Source organism: Elephas maximus, chromosome 12 (assembly GCF_024166365.1).
Source record: "Elephas maximus indicus isolate mEleMax1 chromosome 12, mEleMax1 primary haplotype, whole genome shotgun sequence".
Taxonomy (NCBI): Eukaryota; Metazoa; Chordata; class Mammalia; order Proboscidea; family Elephantidae; genus Elephas; species Elephas maximus.
The window spans coordinates 16751610-16763704 of record NC_064830.1 but is presented as its reverse complement, the minus strand read 5'-3'; the positions used below and the strand labels follow the sequence as shown (position 1 = coordinate 16763704).

The 12095-nt window shown below is 39.1% G+C and overlaps 1 non-coding gene across 1 annotated transcript; it reads left to right on the top strand.

Moving 5' to 3' along the window:
- Positions 1 to 427: 427 nt before the first annotated feature.
- LOC126087593 (U6 spliceosomal RNA) lies at positions 428 to 534 on the top strand. Its single transcript, XR_007519776.1, has one exon. It is a non-coding gene; the product is annotated as a U6 spliceosomal RNA (small nuclear RNA).
- The last annotated feature ends 11561 nt before the right edge of the window (positions 535 to 12095 follow it).

The window sequence follows — 12095 nt, the reverse complement described above, 5'->3', positions numbered from 1 at the left end:
GGCTGTCACCTTTCTACCATTTTATTACTTTCCTGTATGTTAGCCCAAGTTATCTCCCCGCCGGCTTCTTGCTTCTCCCACATCAGGTCTTCTCACTTCCCAGGCCCTAATCACTTCCCTCTTTGAGGAACCTGCCCTGTCAGTTGAAATCCCTTGCCTGAGTAAATGGTATGTATTTGGCAGCCATTAGTTCCCCCCAGTTGAAGACGGAATATTCTCTTGGCTTCTTAACAAGCTGTGCCCAGCTTTTTGTTCTGACACTGATGATGGTGGTAATGGCTGAGACTCAGAACATTAGTCCACTCTGGGGACCACAAGAATCAGAGATACAGCTCAGAGCACATGACAAAAGCACAGACCAGGGCTCCACTGAGGATGCAGGTACCTTTGTGGAGAGTTTGGAAATGTGCTTATTCTTTTTAAGGAAGTGCTCGCTGTGGCAGTACATATACTAAAATTGAAACAATACAGAGAAGATCAGCATGATCCCTGCACAAGGATGACACACAAATTGGTGAAGCGTTCCATATTTTTGGAAACCTTGTGGCCTAGTGGTTAAGTGCTATGGCTGCTAACCAAAAAGTCAGCAGTTCGAATCCACCAGGCACTCCTTGGAAACTCTGTGGGGCAGTTCTACTCTGTCCTACAGGGTTGCTATGAGTTGGAATTGACTCAACAGCAACAGGTTCTTTTTTAAGGAAAAGAGATCCCCAATGGAATCATCTAGGAGAGGACGTTTTTCAGGAATTGGTCAGAGATGAGGACTTTTTCTGTCAGCCTGACCCAAGCTTCCCGTACAAAGAAGCAAACTGTATTTTCAGGAAGAAATGCACAGGCTTTTCACTTGGTGCTGTCCCATAGCTTCTTGTGAGTCCTGCTTCCTATAGCTTTGTGACGATCAATGTATCACTTACTTTCTCTGAGTCCCAGTAGCCTCAGCTCCAGAATGGGAATAAAACGACAATAATAATGCCAGCCTCAGATGTTCTGGCAGCATTAAATGGAATAATGTATGTCAAGTACCAACGGCACTGGGTTATGTCAAGTGCTCAGTGGTTATACCGTGAGTTCTCAAAAATAGATTGTCATAGTTATTGTATCCATCATATCATTGGTGACATCGTCAATGTTGACATTGAAAGGGAAAGCTGTTCCTTGGGTTAAAGTCCATGGTGAGACCTTTCCCTGCTCCCTTTGAAGAGCAGGATATCTGTATGAATATTTTCATTTCATACGTTTTTTTGGTGGAGTAAGCAGTGACTCTTTACCTACCCTTAGTGCTTTGCCCATAAAAGGAGGGGTTGAAGCTCTACATCTAGAAGCTTCTTAAGGTCTCTTTCAGCTCTAACATCATGCATCTGTGCATTTTCCTATCTTCTTTCCAAAAGGAGGCTGTGAAAGGGCACCTAATCTGGAGTAGGGAAACCTGTGTTTTGGTTCTGGGTCTCATAAATAGCTGTGGGCCTTTGGCAAAATTAATTACCTTCTCTCAACCATCTGTAAAGATAGGGAAGGCAAAGAAGAAGCTGAACGATCGATAAGGACTCAAAGAGCCTATGACTCTGACTAAGACACTGCTGGTCACCTAATTTAAGTAATAACATTCCTTCCATCTGTGGATAGCCCAATCTTGCTGAACAATGCAGTACATCTCTTATTGAAAAGTTTTTTTTTTTTTTAATGTAGTTTAATCATTCTGCTGCCATACAATTAGCATTTTCAAGTGGATCAGAGTTAGTTGAAACAGATGGTTTATCTTCACTTATAGTGTTTCGACTTGGACATTATATCATTTCTACATCTAACTCCGTCCTTGCAGTGCTCAAGGAATCATTCCAAATTTTACGCACTGTGTTTTGACTTATTTAATGCAGACGTACTTTACCCGCAGTAAACATGATTACCAAAATACTTTAACTTGAGAGCTTCTGCTTTCCTCTCTGGTGTAATTAGTCACACTGCACTCTCTCTGCATTCAGGGAAAAAGGGGGGGATAAAAAAGCACCGCACACAGCATCTTGCAAATGTGTCTTTACTTCTATCCAGCTGCTTGCTTCACTCTTTGGAGTTTTAAGAGTATCAGTTCCGTGACACAAGGGCAGAAAAGTGGAAAGTTCTCAGAGTTGTTACCAAATCAAGCACCTTCAAACACAGGTGGGTGGAAAGAACATACGAATCAGACCTCACCATGAGATAAAGCTTTGGAGACTGAGAAGATTCTAGCCAAGACATCTGGCTCTGCCCCTTGATGGTCCTCTCAGTGCCTCCAACATTGGGATGAATTGTCTCCTCAGGATTAGAAATGACAAAAATCCCATTAAGTAGTAACATTAATACAAAATCATAAAACATCTTACCAATTTATAACACCTTTTAAACGTGATCCCCCCGACAATTTTATAATGGAATGCAGTAAACATTATAGCGATAACTATGTGAATCATGATATGCAGCTAACCTAGGTTCCAATTCTTGATCTTGGTCAAGTAGCATAATTAAATTTTCCTTGTAGGATTATTGTGAGGTTTTGAGTTGATAATGTTTGTGAAGTTGCTAGGAGAGGGTCTGGCACAAGGAAAGTTTTGATAAGTAACACTCAGTATGTTTTTCAGATAAGGAAACTAGAGCTCAGAGAGATCATATGATTTGTGTAAGTTTACACAGCAAAGAGATCCAGAATTAATTTCTAGACTTTTAGCCTTGTTATTGAACGAAAATGTACGTACAGTAAAATTCCCAGATTTTAAATAGATGTTTGAATCCCCAGCTTTTCTGGCAGCGCCAGACTCCATTCGCGGACACCTCAAGTCTATAACTTCCTAACTTTCTGCTTGAGTTCTAGCCTTTCTGTGCTGTGCGAACTGGGACAGTCCTAGGGAAACGACTTGTAAATGTGATTCTCATCTGGTATACTTCCCTTCCCTTCAGTGGAGATTTCAACCATTTCCCTGGATGAATGACTCTAGTTTCTACCCGTTTTTGCTCACTCTCCAGTGAAATCAAATACATAGAGCAACAATTTTCTAGAGCAATTGGTCCAATATAAGCGATTCCATAATTACTGCATTACCAAAACTGATCTTTTAAATTTTCTTTTCACTAACACCATGCCATTTTTCCAGGGCTTAGAAAATCAGAAGTAAGTGCATGTATGCACACACAGACACACATTGATATACTGCCTAGCATTATATGGAATAATTTTAATTTTTAATCATATTTAAGCATCCCCAGAGTCAGTAAATAAAAATTCTCATCTCTAGAACACTTGCTTTACCAAAAAAGACATTCAAGCGGCCAACAGACACATGAGGAAATGCTCTCAATTGCTAGCCATTTAAAAGAAAAAAAAAGTTGCCATGAAGTCAATTCTGACTTATAGCTACCCTATAGGACAGAGTAGAACTGCTCCATAGAGTTTCCAAGGAGCGCCTAGTGGATTCGAACTGCCGAACTTCTGGTTAGCAGCCACAGCAGCCATTAGAGAAATGTAAATCAAAACCACAATGAGATACCATCTCACCCAGGCATTACTGGCGGGAATCAAAAAAATAATAACAAATGTTGCAAAGGCTGCAGGGAGATCAAAACTCTTAGGCACTGCTGGTGGGAATGTAAAATGATACAACCATTTTGGAAAATGATATGGCACTTCCTTAGAAAGCCAGAAATAGAAATACCATGTGTTCCAGCAATCCCACCGCTAGGAAAATATCCTAGAGAAATGAGTTGTCACATGAATAGACATATGCACACCATGTTCATTGCAGCATTGTTCACGGTAGCAAAAAGGTGGAAACAACCTAGATGCCCATCAGCAGAAGAATGGGTAAACAAACTATGGTACATACACACAATGGAGTATTATGCAACAATAAAGAACAATGATGACTCTTTGAAGCATATCATCACATGGATGAATCCAGAGGGCATTATGCCAAATGAAATAAGTCGATCACAAAAGGACAAATATTGCATGAGACCACTACTGCAAAAACTCATTAAAAGGCTTATACACAAAAAAGAAACAATCTTTGATGGTTACCAGGGACAGGAGGGGTGGGGATGGAAAAACACTAAGAGACAATAGATAAGTGGTAACTTTGGTGAAGGTACACAGTATTGTGAAGAAAGTACACAATACTGGGGAAGCCAGCACAACTTGTCCAAGGCAAGATCATGGTAGCTCCATTCACACATCCAAAGTCCCTGAGGGACCAAATTGCTGGGCTGAGGGCTGTGGGGACCATGGTCTCAGGGAGCACCTAGCTCAAGTGACATAACATAGTTTAAAAAGTAGATGTTCTACATACTACTTTGGTGAGTAGCGTCTGGGGTCTTAAAAGCCTGCGAGTGGCCATCCAAGATACTCCACTGGTCTCACCCCTTCAGGAGCAAGGGAGAATGAAGAAAACTAAAGATACAAGGGAAAGATTAGTCCAAAGGACTGATGGACTGCAACTACCACAGCCTCCACCAGACTTGAGTCCGGTACAACTAGATGATGTCTGGCTACCACCAATGACTGCTCTGACAGGGATCACAGTAGAGGGTCCAGGACAAAGCTGTAGAAAAATGTAGCACAAAATTCAAACTCACAAAAAAAGACCAGACTTACTGATCTGACAGAGACTTGAGGCACCCTGAGAGTATGGCCTCCAAACACCCTTTGAGCTCTGTAATGAAGTCATTCCTGAAGTTCATCCCTTAGACAAGAATTAAACAGGTCCATAAAAGAAAATGAGACTAAAGGGGCACAACAGCCCAGGGGCAAGGAGAAGAAGGCAGGAACAGACAGGAAAGCTGGTAATAGGGAACCCAAAGTTGAGAAGAGAGAGTGTTGACATGTCATGGGTTTGTTAACCAATGTTATAAAACAATATGTGTACTAACTGTTTAATGAGAAACTATGTTCTGTAACCCTTTATCTAAAGTACAACAAATAAGTACAAAAAAAAAAAAGAGGAATTTCTCATCTCTGAATTCTTCACCTTTTTGATTGAAAAATATAATATTCAAAAAGGAAGAAGAACCAACCCAGTGAGGGCTGGTTGAATCCCAAGTAAGTGAGGAGTTAATAGGTGTGTCTGGAGCTGTTATACAAGTTTAAGTCTTGGAGAACAAAAACACTCATAAGTATAAATACTGAAATAAGACACACATTAAAGATTCTCAGAAAGCTTGGAGGATGGAGGTGTAGATGAGCAGAGCTGGAAAAAAGAGTGTTTGTTTGTTTTTTTTAATGAATTTTTGAAAAGAAGCAAAAGTAATTTTTGAATGTATAAATCAAGAAGTTTATTAATGGAGACTTGGGCAAAACGAGAAGTAACTGATAAAACTGATAACTTGGAAGCACGGAGAAAAATAAATGATAGCTCTCAGCAAGTAAAATAACAGCTTTTCTTGGTTCCACTACAGTCTTCCTTTTCTAGAATGGGACCTAGCTTACCCTACCTCTATGCCAAGCCTGAAACTGAACAGATTAGGAGGGGGTTTAGTTGCTGCGCCAGTGCCCTGGGCCTTGAAACTAAGGCAGGCCTGGAGCTAGGGTGAAGATAGGATGAGGAACAGAGCCCAGGTAGAGCCATTGGAACCTGAGGCAAAAGTAAAAATCAGTAATATCAATCTCTTCTTTATTAAATTTTTTTAATGTTTTATTCATGAAGGTTTTTTGCATTAATTTTGATTTCTAAAAGTATTATGCTAATATATCACTTATCTTGGTTACTGACCATTTCCACCTTTGTACATGACATATTTCTTTCTCTCTTAGGAAGCCAGCAACAGGATTCTGTACCAAATACTCTGCTCTTATTTGATAGAGTCAAGTTTCATCATATTTTATTGGTGTGATAGTATCTGCTCACTCTCTATAGACAAAAGACTTTTAATCAAGGGTGTAAAGCATTGGTTACAGGACATTTATTCATTTATAGTTCTTTTAATAAAATCATGTCATTTGATGTGTATGCTCTCAAGCCAACTTCTCACAATGCTGGGTGTTATATATGTTTCATGAAGACAACAATTTGAAAATTTATTAGAGGTAAAAATGACATGGACGGTCAGTGTTAGAACAGACAAGAAGATTCCAACATGAGAACTGGAATTAGTTGTCCTAGATTCTAGTTCCAGCTATATCTCTGCTTCTCATAGTATTCCTCTACCTCTGGAAAAGTGTTAACATGACCTCCTGCCTTCTGGAAGTCATTGCTGTGTGAAATCACCCCAATAAGTGTGGCTTCTCATTCTCTTCGAGAAAATTTAAATATTGGTTGATTTCATTACTGGACTTGCAGGCAAGAGATTTTATGCGATGACTTCCTTGAAACATGCATTCAGCAGAGAAGAAAATTTGCTAATTTCTTTAGTGTTTCAGAATACCAAATAAATTTCTAAAGTTCTCTATGCTTCTTGGTGCTTTCTATACTACACGTGTTTGGGTGGCTTAGAAGAACCTTCCTTTTCTAACAGGTATACTTAGAAGAAAGTCAATATACCCTTGGAAATACAGATGAAATTCACAAAATTTCCCAATAGATAAATACGCAAAGAAGTGGTAGGTATAATTTTACATCAAAGAAATTAAAACCTGCAATGTAACATAGAGATCTTTTAGTTCTTCCTGTCACAGTTAGTTCTACATGTGTGTCATGATTTGACTAATAGTTTGTTCATAACTAACATAATTTTATATAAGTGCAAAGAAGAATTTTACTTTTTTTTTTTTTGCTTGAAAAATGTCTGTTACCCAGTAGCATTAGAAAAATCCACAATTTCTCCATACAATTTTTAAGACTCTAAAGTTGCATTAAGGAGTCCTGGTGGCACAAAGAGTTAAATGCTGGGGTGCTAACTGAAAAGTTTTCAGTTCGAATCCATACAGCTCTTCTGTGGAAGAAAGACCTGGTGATTTGCTTCCATAAAGATAACAGCCAAGAAAACTCTATGGGACAGTTCTACTCTGTCACATGGGGTTGCTACGAGCCAGAATTGATTCCACAGCACCTAACAACAACAAAAAAGTTGCATTTATCCACCATTGTACCCTACTGCAGAATATCGTCTTTTTTTTTTTTTTCCTCTTGTATCTATATTGGTAAAAGAACCAGGAATTGGCATATATGTGATCAACTAGCTCAACCACCTCATCTTATACACCGAACAATGAAAACCCATGTATCATATTATGTAATTGTAGACTTATCACCTGGGATAAGTCAAACCTTCCTGTCCTGGCATTTAACTCATTCTGCTCTAACCACAGCTACCTTGACAGCTATACCTCATGAGGTCCATAAAAATGGATTACTTGAACATAGTCAAAACCACAGGTATATGTTACTTGCGTGAATACATATTTATATCCAAGTTAGTAATCTCTGAGTAATCACTTATGTATAAATTCTATCCCCTCTTGCCTATTCAAATCATTGTCCAGTAATTTTCTCTTATTTCCCTAACGTTCTTCATTTTTTGTGCTTCTACTGAATCTTTCCCATGAGTATACAATTTATATATAGTATTTTAAATATTTAAAAAAAAAATCATTTCAATCCCTTAGCTACAGCTTCATGTCTCAACTGTCCTGGATTGCCATTCCCTTCAAAGTCTTATCCTTATTCACTATTTTCCCATCTTCTACCATTATCTTTTGAACTCACTTGAATAAAATGTGCCACACACTATACAGAAACAATTTTTATCAATGTTCAGTTCTCCATCCTCATCTTACTTGCCTTGGAAGCAATATCTAACATATTTAACAATTCTCCTTCTTAAAATATTTTTCTACCTGGTTTCAGGACAGTGAATGCTTTTTTGTTTTCCTCTTTCTCATGAGCACGCCATTCTTTTTAGGTGTCCGTTGCTGATTTTTTCTTATCTCCCCGACTTCTAAGAAGTGCTCCCAGTCTTAGTTCCCAGACCACTTCTGTTCTCCATCTACACCCACTCCCTAGGTGATATCATCTGGTCTCCCTCCTTAAATAGCATCTCTACCCTGATAACTCGCAAATGTATATCTCCAGCCCTGACCTTTTTCTCCCTTGAACTGCAGACTCATATATTTAACTACCCACTTGACACCCCCTTTTTGATGTTTAATAGGCACCTTAAAAGAGCATATCAAAAACAGAACTCCTCACTGGCCCCACTCCACTCCTCCTCCCCTAAACATGTGCTTCTCACAGTCTGGACCATCTCAGCCAATGGCAACTCCATCCTTCCACTTGTTCAAACTCCAGCATCAAGTATCTGTCCTCTATTTTTTTAATAACCCATATTTCGTTCCCCAGAAAATCCAATTGGCTTTATCTTCAAACTATACCCAAGATATAATCACTTGTTACTGTATGCCTGCTACTCCTCTGGTTTGGGTCACCTCATCACTCATATGATTACTGAAATAGCATCTTAATTTGCCCCCTTATTTATATTCCAGGGCTTTGAACTTGTTCTTTCCAGTTCAGTCATGGCTGAGGAAGCAAAACCAGAGCTGACTTGAATTTTTTAAATCAGGGTGAATCAGAGTGATAATCAGAATAGAAAATATCATGGGTCAACACCCTGCTAGAAACCTAATCTCCCTCTTAGAAAACAAGGGCAGCGTACATGTTGCATAGCAACCAAATCTCTTATGGTAGGATTTTGAGCAGGGTTGGAAACAGTAGTACCCCGCTCAGAGATGACAGCCCATCCTACTGCTTTGCATGTGTGTCACTCTCCGCAATCCTACCAATAATCCAATCCCATTCATCAGGCTCCTGAAAAGGTTCACTATGTCTCTTCCTAGTCTCCAATTCCAGGGCTTCAAACTTTAATTTTTCCCATTCCAGTTATTACTCCAGATGACCCAAATTGTAAAAATCCGGGCCTATTCAGGTTTTGCTTCATTGGTCATGACTGAACCGGTTCAAACTGGCTCGAAGCCATGTTATAGTCACAATTCTCTACCATCTGTTCTCAAGACAGCAACCAGAGTGAGCCTTTTGAAAGGGAGTAATTCGGGTGAGCTCACTTGCTGTTTAGTTTTCACCAATAGTGTCCCATCTAAAAAATAAAAACCCAAATCCTTTCAGTGTTCCATGGCTCTACATGGTTGGTTTCTTCTTTTACTACTCTCCCTGTTGCTCACCAACTCCAGGCATGCTAGTCTCCTTGATGACTCTTAAACATGCCAAGCATGCTCCCATCTCTCAGATTATTGGTATTTACTCTGCCTAGTACTTTTCTCCCTGGAAAACTGATTGGATCATTCCCTCAGGTTTTTTAGGTCTTTGATAAAATGTTATCTTCTTCTTTCTTCCTTACCCTGTTTTATTTTTCGTTATGTAATTTAATGTCATTTTGTTTACTTTTTATTATATTTTTTAACTGTAACACCTGTACTGCAAAGTAAGCCTCAAAAAGTCAGGGTCTTGTATTCAATCACTGTTTTATTCTGAGCATTCAAAACAGTTATTGTCACATAGTTGACATTCAACAAATTTGTTTTGAATGAATGAGTGAATAAATTGATACATGTATGGGACTGGTGATCTGAGAATCAAAGTGGGCCGATATTCCCAGTTGAAATATGTACACACACATGCATGTATATATACATATATATAAAACAACTAAAACTCTTTGAGTTTAGAAACTTAGCATGGAAAATATATACTAGTGATAATTAGGAGACAGGTCAGGTAATTTGCATTGTCAATGCATCTGTCAGGTTGGACACTCCCTTGATGTAGCTAAGGATTCTGAGAGGACATTAAGAGTGAAGATTACTAAGCTCTGTTTCTAGAAATTGTGATGCTATAGGTCTGGAGGGGGCTCAGGAATCTGCACTTTTAAAAAGAAACTAAAGTGATGATTATGCAGATGGTTCAAATAGGTCAGTTTAAGCCATGCTGTTCTAACAAACACATCAAAAGTAAACAATTCAAAATTCTTCTCTATTGCTAACCTAATTAAATCAGGTATTTTTTTCTTGTGATAAAAATATCCTTAGTTTACAGATATTTCCCTTAAAGCATGGAGGCATCTATAGCAAATAAAAGAAATTCTGTCTCTGAGAGTTGGACTGAGAAGATGAGGTGGTTTTAAGGCTACAATGGCCATAGAAAAAGATTAATGAGGGAGATTGTAAACTAATACCTTAGCCTAGCAGGACATATTAATATTTATTTATCTTACGAAGGAGCGATCAACTCTGTTGTATAATAGACATTGCAATAGGAAATAACGTTATGAAAATAGGCAAGAAAAAATCTCTGCCCTCCAAGAGTTTGCACCCTGGTGAGATAGATGTGTGAACAGGTCATTATTACCCAGCAAGATAAGTGCTGCGATAGAAGTAAACACAGAGGCTTATGGGAGACTAGAGTTGAGGAAGTGGAAATCTTGACAGTGAAGGAGATAGCTAAAGCGACTCATAAAGGAAGATATGCAATTTAATACAACATGTGAGCTAAGTCATGTCCTCTAAAGAGATACAAACTTGAGTGGAACAAGAAGCGGTAAGAGATGAGACTGGAAGAGTATACAGGAATCACATAAAAGGAGTCTCAGGGGGCACAAATGGTTAGGACACTTGGCTGCTAACCAAAAGATTGATGGTTCAAGGTCACCCAGAAGCACCTCAGAAGGAAGGCCTGGTGATCTACTTCTGAAAAATCAGTCATCGAAAGCCTTATCAAACACAGTTCTACTCTGACACACATGAGGCCACCGAGAACCAGAATCATCTCCATGGCAAATGGTACGGTATATGCAACCGTTATGGATTTAAGTGTGTCCCCCTAAAATACGTGTTGTAAATTCTAACCTCTATGCCTGTGTTTATAACCTCATTTGGGAATAGAGTGTTTTCCTTAAATCAATGAGGCAGCATTAGTGTAGGGCATATCTTGAGTCACTCTCTTTTGAGATATAAAAGAGATTAAACATAGCTAGTAAAGTGAGACGAGGGAAGAGGGATGCCACGCGCAGGTTGCTCAGGAGCAAAGTATGAAGAGACAAGGATCTTCCTCTACAGCCAACAGAAAGAGAAAGACTTCCCCCAGAGCCAGTGCCCTGAATTCGGACTTCTAGCATCCTAAACTGGGAAAAAATAAATTTCTGTTAAAGCCTTCCACTTGTGGTATTTCTGTTTTAGCAGAACTAGATAATTAAGACAGAATTTGATACCAGGAATGGAGCACTGTTCTAACAGATACCTGCAATGTGGAAGTGGTTTTGGAATTGGGTAATGTAGAGGCTGGAAATTTTTTAAGTTACCTAATAGCAAAGCATAGATTGCCTTGAAGAGACCGTTGGTAAAATAATGGACGTCGAAGGCAATTATGGTGAGGCCTCAGAAGGAAGTGAGGAGAGCTATAGAGAAAGTCTCTACTGTCTTAGAGAATACATGTGGCACCAGCAATAGAATGTTGCTAGAAATGTGGACTTCAAATGTGCTTCTTATGAGGCTTTAAAAGAAAATGATAAACATGTGATTGGACAATGGAGGAAAGGTGATGTTTTTATGCAGTGGTAAAGAACTTGCCTGAATTATGTTCAAATGTTTGATGGAAGGCAGATCTTGAAAGTGATGAGCTTGTATATCTGGCTGATGAGATTTCTAAGCAAGATCTTAAAGAGGTCACATGGTTCCTCCTTGCCGTTGTGGTAAAATGCAAGAGGAAAGAGATGAGCTTAAAAATGAACTGTGCAAAATGAAAATAACTTAAAGATTTAGAAAATTCTGTTGTGTGAATTAAGGACACATGTTCTAAAATGTTCACCAAGGACAGGGCTATTCAATCTTTTGTTAAAGAAATTAAGCCTGTAACTGATAGATCTAACCAACTACCACAGCAGAAAACCCATCAGCTTAGACTGAAGGGGACAGAGAAAGTATGAAAGGAAAGAATGCTAACTGCCTCTTGAAATTCTACAGGTGGGAATCAGGCCAAAAGAGCTACATCTGTTGTCCTCCAAGAAAAGAAAAGGACATTCCTGGAGCAGCTCAAAGATCAGCAGAACTGTTGGAAGGAGCACAGGAAGCAGGCCTTTCTCAGTTTCAAAGAATGAGGGCCAATGTCTCCTCAGTCTCAAAGGGTGAG